Consider the following 13,014-nt stretch of genomic DNA (forward strand, 5'->3'; position numbering starts at 1 on the left):
ACTGTATTGTTAGACTTAGCCCAGACTGGAAAAAGCAAAGCAGAACTTTCCCTCCCCATGTTAGATATTAGATACTACACGTATCTGCTCCTGCAGTTCAATTATTACACTCACTGTTTTCATGGCTACGTGACATATATTGGTTCAAACTGAGCTGACTAGTTTGAACTGAGTTTATGTTGACTAAAACTTTAGTCTCAGTTTGTCAACTGAAAACTGTCCTTCGCCATCTGCCTCTACAAGGATGTAGTCACTAGCCACTGCAGTCACTGACCTTCAACACATCCTGGAAGGAGTTTAGGACAGAGATCAAGAATGAGGCACTCTGTGCTCTGAAAAAAACTGGCAGAACAGGCCTGCATATAAGAGATATTTTCAGGAGAAAATTTTATAATCCTAATTTCTTGCATCTTCTCATATCTAGAAAAACACTAAAATCATTAATGGAGACATCTGCTCCTAGTGACTAGCAGTAACCTTCTGCCAAAACGTGTGCTTGATTACACATATTCCCCTTCACCAGAATCACATATGCAAAGACCATCCCTGCCACCTCTGTGGAGCTGTTCTTCAGAGCTCTCCTCCTGGGCTGTAGGCCTCATTTTGCCCCCAAATAAAACTTAACTCACAACTCTCATGTTGCACATATTTTTTTTTTTCAGTTGACAAGTTGTTAATTTATTCAAGTACTTATGGAATGCTACTACAAAGGTATTATAATACTAGGAACAGTATGAGAAATCTGTGAGCTATAACTGAAAGAGGTAAACCCTAGACCCAAGCCCCACTCTATCCAGCCAGTACTGTGCGAGCAAGAACACTTGTTAGAGCTACTCAATTTTCATAACAGGATAACTATCTTGCTACTTGCTGGTCTCAGTTCCAAAGCATATGGATGGGCCTTCAGCCAGCAATTTAGAACACCAGCACTCCAGGTTATCTAGCTGCCTTCCAGATACCTACTGAGAGAAGAAATGTTTAGGGAAGACAGGTCCAAGGCTTATAAATTCAATCCTTGGTTAATGCCAAATCACCAGAAAGCTACATATTAAGAACCAACCACATAATACTTTTCTAATCACCTTCAGTGAGTTGCATTTAATGCTTTTTCGTAATCTTTAAAAGAAGATTATTGTAAGAAGTAACCAAGTGAAAGACACAACTGCATAATTATGTTTTAAAACTGTGGATATTGTCCATTTTGTTACTGAGTTCCTTTTACTGCTGGGAAAGGCTTTGTTTTTCCTGAGGGATGAGCATTTTCTACAAGTCAAAATATGGAAATCATCAGAATGTTTCATACATTTTTAAAGAAAGTAAATTTTGGAGAAAGAAAGGTAAGTCTGTATGAAATGGGGAAAAATGCCATTTGATACATGAACAAATAGCAAGAAACATTTGTATTTCCTGCTTCATCAGCAACTGAAAAGGGGTCTGTGACAGTAGGATGCATAATTTAAATTGGGTCTTATTAAATACTTATGAATTCAGTCAATGATCATTTTCAGTTGCCTCCATGTTTCCTCTTCCCAAATAATCAGACCCACTAACTTACTTATTTATTCCCCAGTGACAAAGGCTGTACGATCTGATGAATCTAAGAACTACTTGGAAAACTTGTTTCAGAACTTTGCATTTAAAATAAACTCCCCACGTAATGGGGATGCAAGTGAACCAAAGAATACATTTTGAGAACTGTCTACCAGGACCAATGTTTGGATCACTTGAATCAATTCTGTCACTTATTGGGCTCTCTGTTGTCTCTCTAGGTCCCTTTTGACCAAAGGTACGTTGAGTATTCTTACTAAGGGTCCTACTAAAGTGGAGCAGATGAAAGGATTATGTCCCCGCTCTTATACAGAACACATTCACTTTAATACATCCTAGTGTTGATAGGCATGCTCACAGAAGCAGTGCTTCATTTTGTCAGATTGAGGTCAGCTACTATTTTGACTCTCCCAGGAAATGAGAGCTTAAAATGCATTAAAGTGGTTCCAAATCACAATCAAATGAAACTGTGAAGAGCATCGTATGGGACTTTTTCCCCAATTGAACCAGCTGCAATCTTTTTTTTTAAATATCATCTACTGCAGTTTTTAAATAAAGAATTTTCCTTTGAATAGAAAATCTGGCAACTCCTTTGAGTAAAATTATCCTTCTAGAAAGTAAGATCTTTTTGTCATAATTTTTAAATTATTTATGAAGACTTTTTTAATTCAAACAATATCACTTTCAGAAGCTACAAACAAGTAACCTATTGTCATAAAGGACTCAGGGAATAGATTTATAAGCAATCAAAACATTACAGGCAAGAGTAAAGAAACTTTATATTGCTCTCTGGCTCATCATTTCATGGATAAATAATCATTCAATGACATAGAAACTGATGTTATATTACACCATAAAGTTCTCTACCTGGACCATCTATATGATTTAGCAAAAAAAAAAAAAAAAAAAAAAAAAGATTTAAAAACTAAACCAATCACTTACAATATGTCAACTGAAAATTCACAGTAAAAGTCTACATAAAAGGTTCAGATACTCATTTAAGTTTCCAAGATCCATCTAAATGTTACCACTTCCAGGCTATTGCTTAAATACTTTAAAAACTCTAGACCTATACATTCTATCATATCTAAATTGACTCTAGATAAAAAGCATTATCAAAGAACAAGTTGAGATAACCAAAGTAGAAATTCAGGGTCTGGAAAAATGAGCAATTTCATTCAGAAAATGGCCAGATAGAAATTTTACAGGTCTTTAGATTTAAGGAAAATCCAGCTAAGACCAGTTGGGGCATGATTCACTCTCCTATGCTACTTGCATTTTCTATCTGGTGTGTTTTTAATTTTATAAATTTCATGCTGTCTGTCTCTATGGTTACCTGCTCCTAATCATAATGAGCACCTGGTCAATACACAGGAATTAATGTTTCCTTATGAACTGTACATGCTAAATTTTTAATAACCTCTTTATACTTTCACAGTTTAAATTTTTTACCTTTAAGCAAAGATTCTCAAAAGGTTCTTTTTACCTGACTTTCTTTCTTTTTGAATTTTGTATAGTATATGGACTTCAGTGATTTCATGATAGTTGAGATTTGCTAACACATCACAATCTATCTTCTCTGACATATGTCTGTGCCCATCAGTAAGTGCTCTTCTCAGCCTCAATCAGACATGCCTTAATTTTTAAAACACACTTTTTGTATATATTTATTAAATCTAAGTCAAAATCAATTGAGAAATTATGTGAATTCTAGTATTCACTCATTCACAAAACAAGGGCCTGGAGGGAAGTATACAGACACTGACAACTCAGTGACCAACCATGGTTAGGTTTTCTAAGCAACACTAGAGCACCTTATTTCAAAGAAAATTAAAATGTTGTTTGATATCGTGGATATTTCCCACATGAAAGCATGTGGACGCTGATTAAGAGTATAGACTTTGTCATATTTCCTGGGTTCATATCCTGGCTCTACCACTCACTTGTTTGTTATGTGACCTTGGACAAATCACTTAATCATGTCTCAGTTTCCTCATGTGGAACAGGGGATAATGATAGTATCTGCCTTACAGGATTATTTCAAGGAGTAAAGGGATTTATATTTGTTAATGTGTGGAATAGTTCCTGGCACATATTAGTTAATATTTAAGTGTATGTTAAATATCAATCAATCAGTCTTATCTGATGTAGCATAAAATCATGCTTTTTTAAAAAAATCTTTTTTTTTTCCATGAGAAAAATTTTTTCACCCTCCCATGAGGTAAGATAATACTGACTTTAAATTTCCTTATGCAGCACTTAAGTATTATCTGATCAGTTAGTCCCATATCCATGAGAGGTCTAGACACTGACCATATTGGACATTTTATGTGCTTCATTTAATCTACAATGAGAATCCTACAAAGATTGGTGATTTTCTCATTACAGTTTTGAAAACTCAAGTTTCAAGAAGTTAGATAATTTGTAGAAATTCAGTTAGTCAGTGGCAAAGATGAATTTGGGGCCAACCAATGACATCTGCAAAGCCAATATTTTTATATCAGTTCACTACCATGGATAAAGTGCTACACAAAGAGAGAACGTCACAACTTTTCACAACTATAAATGTGTCCCATCCAGGTAGTCTTACTTATATCCTGAAAGCCCAGCAATGTAAGTAAAATTCAAATCTGTCAGTGTCTGTGGGTGTGGTTTCCTCTGCTTCTTGGACACCACAGGCTTATGTGTGTGGTTGATTCCCACAGATTACTGAGGTTCATTGGTGGAAATCAAGGCTACCTCCACAATGGGCTCTAGATGGTGCCTGGAACCAGGTCAGAAATGACCTTTTGCAGCTTGCCCATACATCTCTGTAAAATGCTGGCACCAGAGTGGCTAGTCTCAGCAGTTGTCTTTTCTGCAGCAGCTGAATGGCTCTGGAAAGTGCAGCTTATTCCATCCTGTTAGCCTAATGATTAGTTAGCTCCAATGTAACAGTCTCAGTGATGGATGTCCTATTATTGATGGGAAATACTGACGAGCTCTGGCTTGGTCTTTTTTAATTGTGACTCTCCAATAAAATGTCTCCAGTCACTGGCTTGGCTCAACTGCTACTGAGGAAGTCTAGGTTTTATGAACTCCCTGACACACCAGTCACTGCAAAATCTTGATGTCAGCCTCTCCTGTCTCTTCTGATGGATCCCAGAAATGCCTTCATTCAGGGCCTACCAATGATTCACTTGTAACAGTTATAAAATAGGCAGACATTACCTCTTCATTCTTCTCGGAAACCATTTCTTAGTAACAACTGACTTGGGAAACTTTACCCTTCACCACAGGAATAAATGACTAAAGTAATGTTCTATGTTTCTGAGTATCTTTGGCTACTGGTGATCTCTATTTTAGTGAAGAATGGCGTAGGTTTAGGTTCTCTTGAATTGAAAGACTAAATTCTGGATCTGATAATGCCAGATACTTAATGCCAAAAGAGGAACTATACAGAAGCCAGCAGAAGCATTTAAACAGCTTGTAGAGGAAATTGAATGTGGCACTGCTTCAGAAGAGCTGTGGTTCATGTTGCTACCAGAGATGTTCACAGGCAGAACTTGTGGCTGGCAGATGCTCGGCGCAGAAGAAACTGCTCATCTTTCTAGCACTGCTAAGGAAATGATCATCCCTTTTAGAAGAGGACTGCACAGGTACAACATAGCAGTCATCATGCTGGTCAATGATCTGGACAAAATATCTAAATCTGAGCTACAGCTGGGAAATAATAGTTCATTTAAGACAGTTTGCAGGCACGTCAGAAATCAAAAAGCAAGTTCAGGTAAAGGAGTGGAAGTGAATACTATATTCACTGTACTCCAGAAATTAATCCCTGCATTTACATCACTTAATACTAGTAAACCCTGGGTTGACTTTTCCAATTACAGCACACATAAACTAATGAAAACCATTCATATGACCCTTGACTCAAAAGTCAAAGACAAACTTTAAAAAGAAACCAACATGATTTTTTGAAGCTATTCGGCAAAATAGAGTTTCTTCATCCGTGGAGTTCGAGCAAATGAGTTCTAAATAGGAGTTGTTAGAATAATGTTTATCCTCTTTAGACAGTGAACCTTACTGAAGTCAAGGAGGTAAGGTAAAAATCTCGGTACCAAGTTCAACACTGTGTGGAGTGCCATGTCTCAGCGGTAAGACAAAAGTATTTCCTTCTGTCCTGCAAGCTCTGCAATTAATTATCCCATAACAATCTATCAAGAGTAATACATTCCTCTGACCCCATAGTCTCAATTATTATAATCCCCTTGTAGCAAAGCTTCTAATGCTGCCTTTTCCTTTGCCACAATTTATGTAAAAAGTAGTGCAGTTATAGATTATCTGCTGTAATTTGAAACAGAATTCAAAAGGAATTAAGAGTGTTTGTTTCTTTGTTTTTTGGGTTTTCTTGGGGTGGCCCTAGAGATCATTTCAGCTGAATGATTTCTTGAAGTTATTCACCCATATCTAAGTCCTTCTCAACCACATTTTCGAAACCCTTTGGATCCAATATAGTGAATCAATGATGGGATGATAACTGAACAGAGACTATGTTTTAAACATAAATGTAAACACCAGGGAAATAGTTAAACAGTAAAATTCTATCAAGGCAACAAACTGACAGCTTTCCAGTAATAGGAGAGTGTTTTCCAGCCAGCTCCCAGCTCAAAGTCTAGGAAGCTTAAAATGCCTCTGCATCCAAGCGTTCCATAGGCAGTTTCCATTTACCATGTCTGTTGGCAGAAGAGCACATTCACAATGGAGAGAAGGCACATCCCGGAGACCCCACATTTCATGGATTTGATTAATAGCAAATAGTAACAATAGCTAATATTTTATGAGGGGTTACTACATGCCAGCCACTAATTCTAGAAATTAACTCATTTAATCTTCATAAATATGAAGTAGGTACCATCATACCCCATTTTATAGATGGGTAAGCTGAGTCTTTAAAAAGCTTACTATCTTGTCTGTTGTCACACAATAAGCTGCAGAGCCAGAAGTCTAGCGAAGCAGTCTGAGCCTAGAGATCCTAAGTCTTAACCAGTAACCAGAGGAATAGAAATACAAAAAGGGGAAAACTGATAAGTATTGAGCTCTGGTAACTTTTTGGTCACTTTAGAAACATTTCATTTAATCCTCACACGACATATTTTATAAAAGGGAATTTTCAGAGATTAAATTACTACCCAAATCCACAAAACTAGCAAGGGAAAAAGCTAATATTCCATATACTATATCACAGCACCTCTCCACAGCTTAAAGACTAAGGGACAGACTGGGATTTCAAAATGTAGAATAGATAAACAAGATTATACTGTATAGCACACGGAAATATATATAAGACCTTATGGTAGCTCACAGCGGAAAAAAAAGTGACAATAAATATATGTATGTTCATGTATAACGGAAAAATTGTGCTCTACACTGGAATTTGACACAACATATGTCTATGACTATAACTCAATAAAAAAAGTTTAAAAAAAAAAGATGTGGTAATATATATACTGACATGGAAAAGTAGTCTTTTTATCTTAAGTGGGGAGAAAAATCAGGAGATATATATATATCTCCAGTTTTTTTAAACTTTTATAAAAAAAGGATTTGCTTGCTTGCTTGTTATTTAAGACAATAAAAATACACAAAATGTTAATGGTTACTTTTGGGTGATGAGGTCATGGGTGAATTTTATTTTCTTTTTGATTATTTTCATTTGCTACTACTTCTACTATGAACAAGTATTACTTGTGTAATAAAAATAAAAGCTGTGTTTAAAGTATAGACCTACCCAACAACAAAGAAAACTCGTAATCCAGCACCAGTATTAATCAACCTAGTCCTTCATCCATGAATATGGAAAATCAAGAGTCATCAGCTATTTAAAGAAAAGCAACTGCACCAAAGAGAGGAACAATGATAAAACAGAAAATTTAAACATGAAGATTAATTCAAAGAATTAAAGATACTATATACATTTAAAAGAGAACAAACTATATAAAAAAAAAACAGAGTACAAGAAATAATGCTTGGGAATTAAAAATGTGATTGCCAAAATCAAACCATTTGATAGAGGCTTGAAAGGTAAAATCCGAAAAATTCCTAAAAATACAGCAAAGAGATATGGAGAATATGAGTGAAAAGTTATGACATGTGGTATATCAATCCAGAAATTTCATTATCCACCTGTGTTCATTTTATTAAACTGTTGGTACTAGTTGTGTCATGAAAAAAAAGAAAAAAAAAAAAAAAGACTAAGTGGCAGAAACAGAAGCAGAAATCTCACTTCAGTCTGCATACCAGTGCTGTTACAAGAAAGCGACCAGTCGAACCTGTTTGGCAGGGGTGCTAAGAGGACACAAAAGGAAATCTGTAGATAACAACAAAACCAGCATAACCAAGAAGGAAAGGATATAAAACATTAAGACACTGCAGTGTTGGTGTTGGGGGTGTCTGTGTGAACTGTTTCATTCTGTTTTCAACTACTCCTTTTAATTTCTAGGTGAAATCTTGAGTGGTTCTTCACTAGGGACAGTATCTCACTAAAGAGAGTTTGGCAGTATGTTAGGGCAGTTGATAGTCTTTGTGATTGGGGGATTCTATTGCCATTTAGTAGGCATGGGGTAGAGATGCTAAACATTCTGCAGTATTATGTCTGCACAATAAAGCACTGTCCCACCAAAAATGCCAATACTGTTTGTCCAGCATCAAGAAGTTCTTAAAGGAAACCATTCAGGTATTGTTAAGAAAAAAATACACAATCCTGGTTGACTAAACTAACACTAGTGCCCCAAGTGGACAGAGGAAGTAAGTAGGGACCACTATAGACAGGTTCCTAAACAAAGTATGTTCCTGTTTTAGATACTACTGTGTCTTATACATACATAGACATAAAAACTTGTTATTAATATAATGGAGAAAATAGTAAGACCCAAATTTTGAATGATGATCCAAAATAATCTCAGTCTAAATATCTTCATAGTTTAGCCCCAAAGCAGACTTCTTACTTATAAGATAGTTTCTGTTTATAATGGTGACTAAATATTAATCCACAATATTTGATTCAAAAAAACCTTGAATCAATAAACCCACAAAATTCGCATGTTTAAGAAACAGCAAAAGTTGAGTGTGACTGGAATAGAATGAGCGTTACTGAGTGGTAGGCTGATATCAGAGAGGCAGGCAGATTTCACAACATGTAGGGCATTGTGGGTCTTGGTAAGGAGCTTGGACTTCTGCTTATTGTAACGGAACTGGAAAGTTTTAGGCAAGGGAATAAACAACCTGATTTATTTTTAAATCACTGGTTAGGGTAGGAAGAGAAAACTGAGAACTAGGATACCATGCTACCGGAAACTAGGATTGTGATAAGAGAGACAAAAGCACATACAGTGATACCTTTGTTAAACTGGACTGATTAGGATGGGTGCTGGTTAGGAAAAGTTAATCAATTTTATTTTAAAACTACGCGGGCCCAGAACGTCCCTGAACAAACTTCTGCCACTCTTTTTCAAATAGGCTAGGTCATCAAATGATCTCCTAACAGTCTTCAAACTTTAAACTGTTACCTTCAACGCTGACACACCTTGAAACAAGTCTGTAATAACACTAAATTTAGCAGAGTCTCTGCTGACTTCAGATAACTGAATAAACATATAGGGAAAAATTAAATCCCCAAATCGGTCACACTGGAATGCAAGAGAGTATTTTGGAAGCTATAAAAAATAGCTCCTATTTCAAATATAACTGACTAGAAAGGTACAATACCAGAAGCAGCTCAAGGCAAATGAGGATAAGAATTTGTTAAAACAGTCAAGTTTAGAGAAGCAAGGCTGACAACATTATTGCAGTTATCCTCAGATTTCTAATTGGCAAGACACCTTGCTTTGGTTTATTTGGCACTTCTTTGTCTCTCACGAAATCTTGTTGGCATATTTATTTATTCAAATAATTTTTATTACCCAACATTACTGAGCACCTGCTGCCATGTGTATGTGTTAGGAGCTAGGAATATAAAGCTCTGCTGTCAGTCCACAGAGATTAGTAATGTGTAAAAGATGACCAACATTAAAAGATTACATGCTAATTATGGGCACTGAACTGAAATATATCTGCTGTACCTGAGAGACTGTACCTGAGAAACTTGAACCAGGGGGACTTTCAGACAGGGCAAGTGACTTCACCCCTTAACCCACATCATTAATAACATAATTTCCGGGGTGCCAAATAAATTTTCAAGTCAGTAAATGAGAGTTCAGGAGACTGGGCGAGTAGAAAGGTTCAGTAAGGACTTCACAGATATTAGATCTCAAGAGAGCCTTTCAGAAAGGGCTAAGGCTTACGTGTGAAAATAATTCATCCTTATGACTTAAAAGCCATGATTTTACATCTTCCCATAGATATCTGGGGATATTTAGGGTGGTCAGCAATAAAAATGATAAGAAAACTCTAAAGTGTACCACATACTGCACTCCTGAAGTAACAGGGAAATTTAGAACTCCAGAAACTGAATCAAGAGATCTTACAATGCTTCGAGTTTCCTAAACCACCTACAAATGGTTTTAACATTTCCCAAAATGTATTAGACATGTTTTCCCCCATTTCTTAAACAGAATTCACAAAAGACCCAAGGCACATTTGTAAGATGGTAACAGGGGATTCTCTACTTCAAAAATGTAGGAAGCCACTAGTTTAAAAGCATCTGAGACACGGCTCTGCTCGCGTGACCTTTCCCCGCTGTTCCTTCTGCATTTCAGACAAAAAGAACGACTCGTGCCTTAAAACTTTGAACAGGGCAAAAGAACACCTGCTGTCAATTTCGGACCTTATTTTTAGTGAGCTTTTGTACAAATACATTACACCACTTTACCAGTAACAGGCCAGGCGGCGCGGAGAACCCTGTGAGCTTGCTACTCCGCGACTTGCGAGGGGGGAGCGTGACCGTCACCCCGCAGCCAGTTACAGGGGAGCGCGCGGTGCGTCCTGGGAGTCGCCGGCCCCCGGGATTGTGGGGAATGTAGTTTGGAGACCCCGCCCTGCTCGCCATTCCTGTAATGGCTGCCTCCTGGAAGGTAAGGTACGAATTCGTCTCCAAAGGCTACTTAGCTTGACCAGTGTATTTGTTAGACAGGGGACAGATTTGCACCTTGCCGGGCCAAAGCAGTCTTTTTTTTTAAAGTCTTAATACCAAGTTTAGGAACAAACTTGTGTTTCTCGGGGGTATTTTGTTGTTGTTGTTTTGGGTTTGTTGTTGTTTTAAGCTTTTGCTGCATCTGCGAACTGACCAACTTTTAAGTCTAGTTCCCCTGCTTCAACAAACTGTTTTTTCTGTTACCCATTCTCTCTTCCGTACAACCCCGCCATTCTGTTCTGACTCCAGCTGCCTCTTTAAAGTAATGATAATTAATAATGTGTAATTTTTAAATCCTGCCACGCTACTCTGATGATAGGCGCTGTCACGTGGAACCTCTTAGGCTCAGCATCCGGAGCTCCAGGAAGGGAGTCAGATAGAATTATACAAATACCGCTTTCTTTGGTAAGTCTTAACTGTTTCCTCCACGACTTCACAAAGTTATATGTTGCTTGACTTCGCCAGAAGTTTCCGCATTTCCTGGATGGGAGAGACCCTAAGAAAATGCAGTTTTCAATCATTCGGATATTTTACGTTTCCAAGCTTGTTCAGTTTCTGTTTTGTTGATTCACACGGTCTTGGCATTAAAAATCGCTGGAGTCAGGGAATTAGGAGAAAGGGAGATTGGCCTCAAATGACAATTTTAAAATACTATTTACTTCCCTAAGGAGATGGGTCTGAAATAATTTATAAAATCTCTAATTTAGAAGGTTGTGTTAACTGTTATTTACTATGTACTCATGTCGTTTGAAAAAGTAGGAATTTTTAATGGTTCCTTTTTGTTTCCATATTTAATTTTTAGAAACCTTCAGCCTTCAAGATCCAGCCACCTCAAGAGCTCAACACCATGATCTCAGTTTCAACGCAATCGTTCCTAGTCCTCTTTTCATTGCTTTTGGTGCTGCCTGTTGTTGAAGCAGTAGAAGCTGGAGATGCAATTGCTCTCTTGTTAGGTGTAGTTCTCAGCATTACAGGCATTTGTGCTTGTTTAGGGGTATATGCACGAAAGAGAAATGGACAAATGTGACTTTGAAGGGCCTCCTGAATCAAACCTTGCCCTGAAAACTTCTATGCTATTGAGGTTCAGAACTGAGCTTTGGTATCTGAAAGTTCCCAAGAAACAATACATAAGGTAGTTTCACATTCTTGGTTATTTCCCTATAAACGGGAACAAATTGATATTCTATGTAAAATGGAAAACAAAATGTTTCCTTCATAACAAATAATGCACTGAAAAATGCCATCTGTAATTTGTATTTGCTAGTTAGAAGGAGGGCCAAAGAAGTGAGATGGGTGAAATTTGCATAAGTAATATTTTGTAGTTTCAGAATTCTCAGTAGGAAGAAGGAAACTCTTGCCCAGAATCTTGGGAAATGGCTACTCTTCAGTTATAATCACTGTCTCCATCTGCTGAGGACTCTTATCCATTTTTTTATTGGATTTTTGTTTTGTTATCTCTCAAGTTAGTATTGTACTTAGATATTAAATATAGCTGGTCAAAAATTAAAACATTTCTTTAGGGGTGGAAAGTTTAGTAAATGTATTCAATGTATGTAACATTGAATTGGAGGAAAGATTTAATGTAAAAAAGAAATACTTTATATTGACACTGAAATGAAGAAGAGATTTAATGTTAAACAAAAAGCCTTTATATTAACTGAATAATATCTCCATAGTGAGAAGTACTATATTAAATATAAATCCATTATGTTAGTTAATGTGTGGTGTCCATTTCTGTTTTTTTCATATTGTTTTTATCTTTGTGTGAACTTTTATTTAAGCTAAGTAGAGAAGAGTAGGATGACTTACCCTAACTCATTGCTCTCACTTATAGAGACATAATCAGTGAAAAATGAGAAATGGGCAGTATCAAGGTATGAGAGGCCCCTGGTAAGAATCCACGGATACAGAAGGAAAAATATAATAGCCTATATTGATTTGCACACCAGCCAGATGAGATAACGCTCCCTTACCTCACTAGAGTGTTCTCAAACCAGTGATATCACCTGAGGATTCGTTAGAACTGCAGAATCTCAGGCCCTACTCAGACCAGTTGGATCAGAACCTGCTTTTGTTTCAAAAGCCCAGGATAATTTGTATGCACATTAGGTTTAAGAAGACCGCTCTAACTTGTTTGAGCCTAAGAATCACCCGAAACACTTGATAAAACAGTCAGATTACCAGGTTCCTCTCCTGGTTGTGGTATAGTAATTGTAGGTTAGGGCCTGGAATTCTCTGTTTAACAAGAGTCTCTGTGATTCCTTTGATGATGTAGATGCAGCCAATGTAGAACTGTCTAAGTCAAACTGTTACAGGGTCTTAATGGAAGCAAGTAGTCAAGTTTTGTTCCTAAAATA

The 13,014-nt window shown here is 36.9% G+C and overlaps 1 protein-coding gene and 1 long non-coding RNA gene across 3 annotated transcripts in view; one reads left to right on the forward strand and one right to left on the reverse strand.

The window, feature by feature from the left end:
• Positions 1-10,439, reverse strand: part of FOXP2 (forkhead box P2) — a 1,129,496-nt gene extending 1,119,057 nt beyond the window's left edge. The window contains exon 1 of the mRNA XM_074367186.1: positions 10,397-10,439. The gene's annotated coding sequence lies outside the window, so the exon portion shown is untranslated. The remainder of the gene's footprint in view (positions 1-10,396) is intronic.
• Positions 10,440-10,531: 92 nt separating this feature from the next.
• LOC105063160 (small integral membrane protein 30) lies at positions 10,532-12,370 on the forward strand. Of its 2 annotated transcripts, none has more exons than XR_834753.3 (3): positions 10,532-10,598; positions 10,977-11,062; positions 11,460-12,370. It is a non-coding gene; the product is annotated as a small integral membrane protein 30 (long non-coding RNA). The 2 variants fall into 2 exon arrangements; XR_006722170.2 differs by having other exon boundaries at positions 10,536-10,603.
• Positions 12,371-13,014: the final 644 nt, after the last annotated feature.

Source organism: Camelus bactrianus, chromosome 7 (assembly GCF_048773025.1).
Source record: "Camelus bactrianus isolate YW-2024 breed Bactrian camel chromosome 7, ASM4877302v1, whole genome shotgun sequence".
Taxonomy (NCBI): domain Eukaryota; kingdom Metazoa; phylum Chordata; class Mammalia; order Artiodactyla; family Camelidae; genus Camelus; species Camelus bactrianus.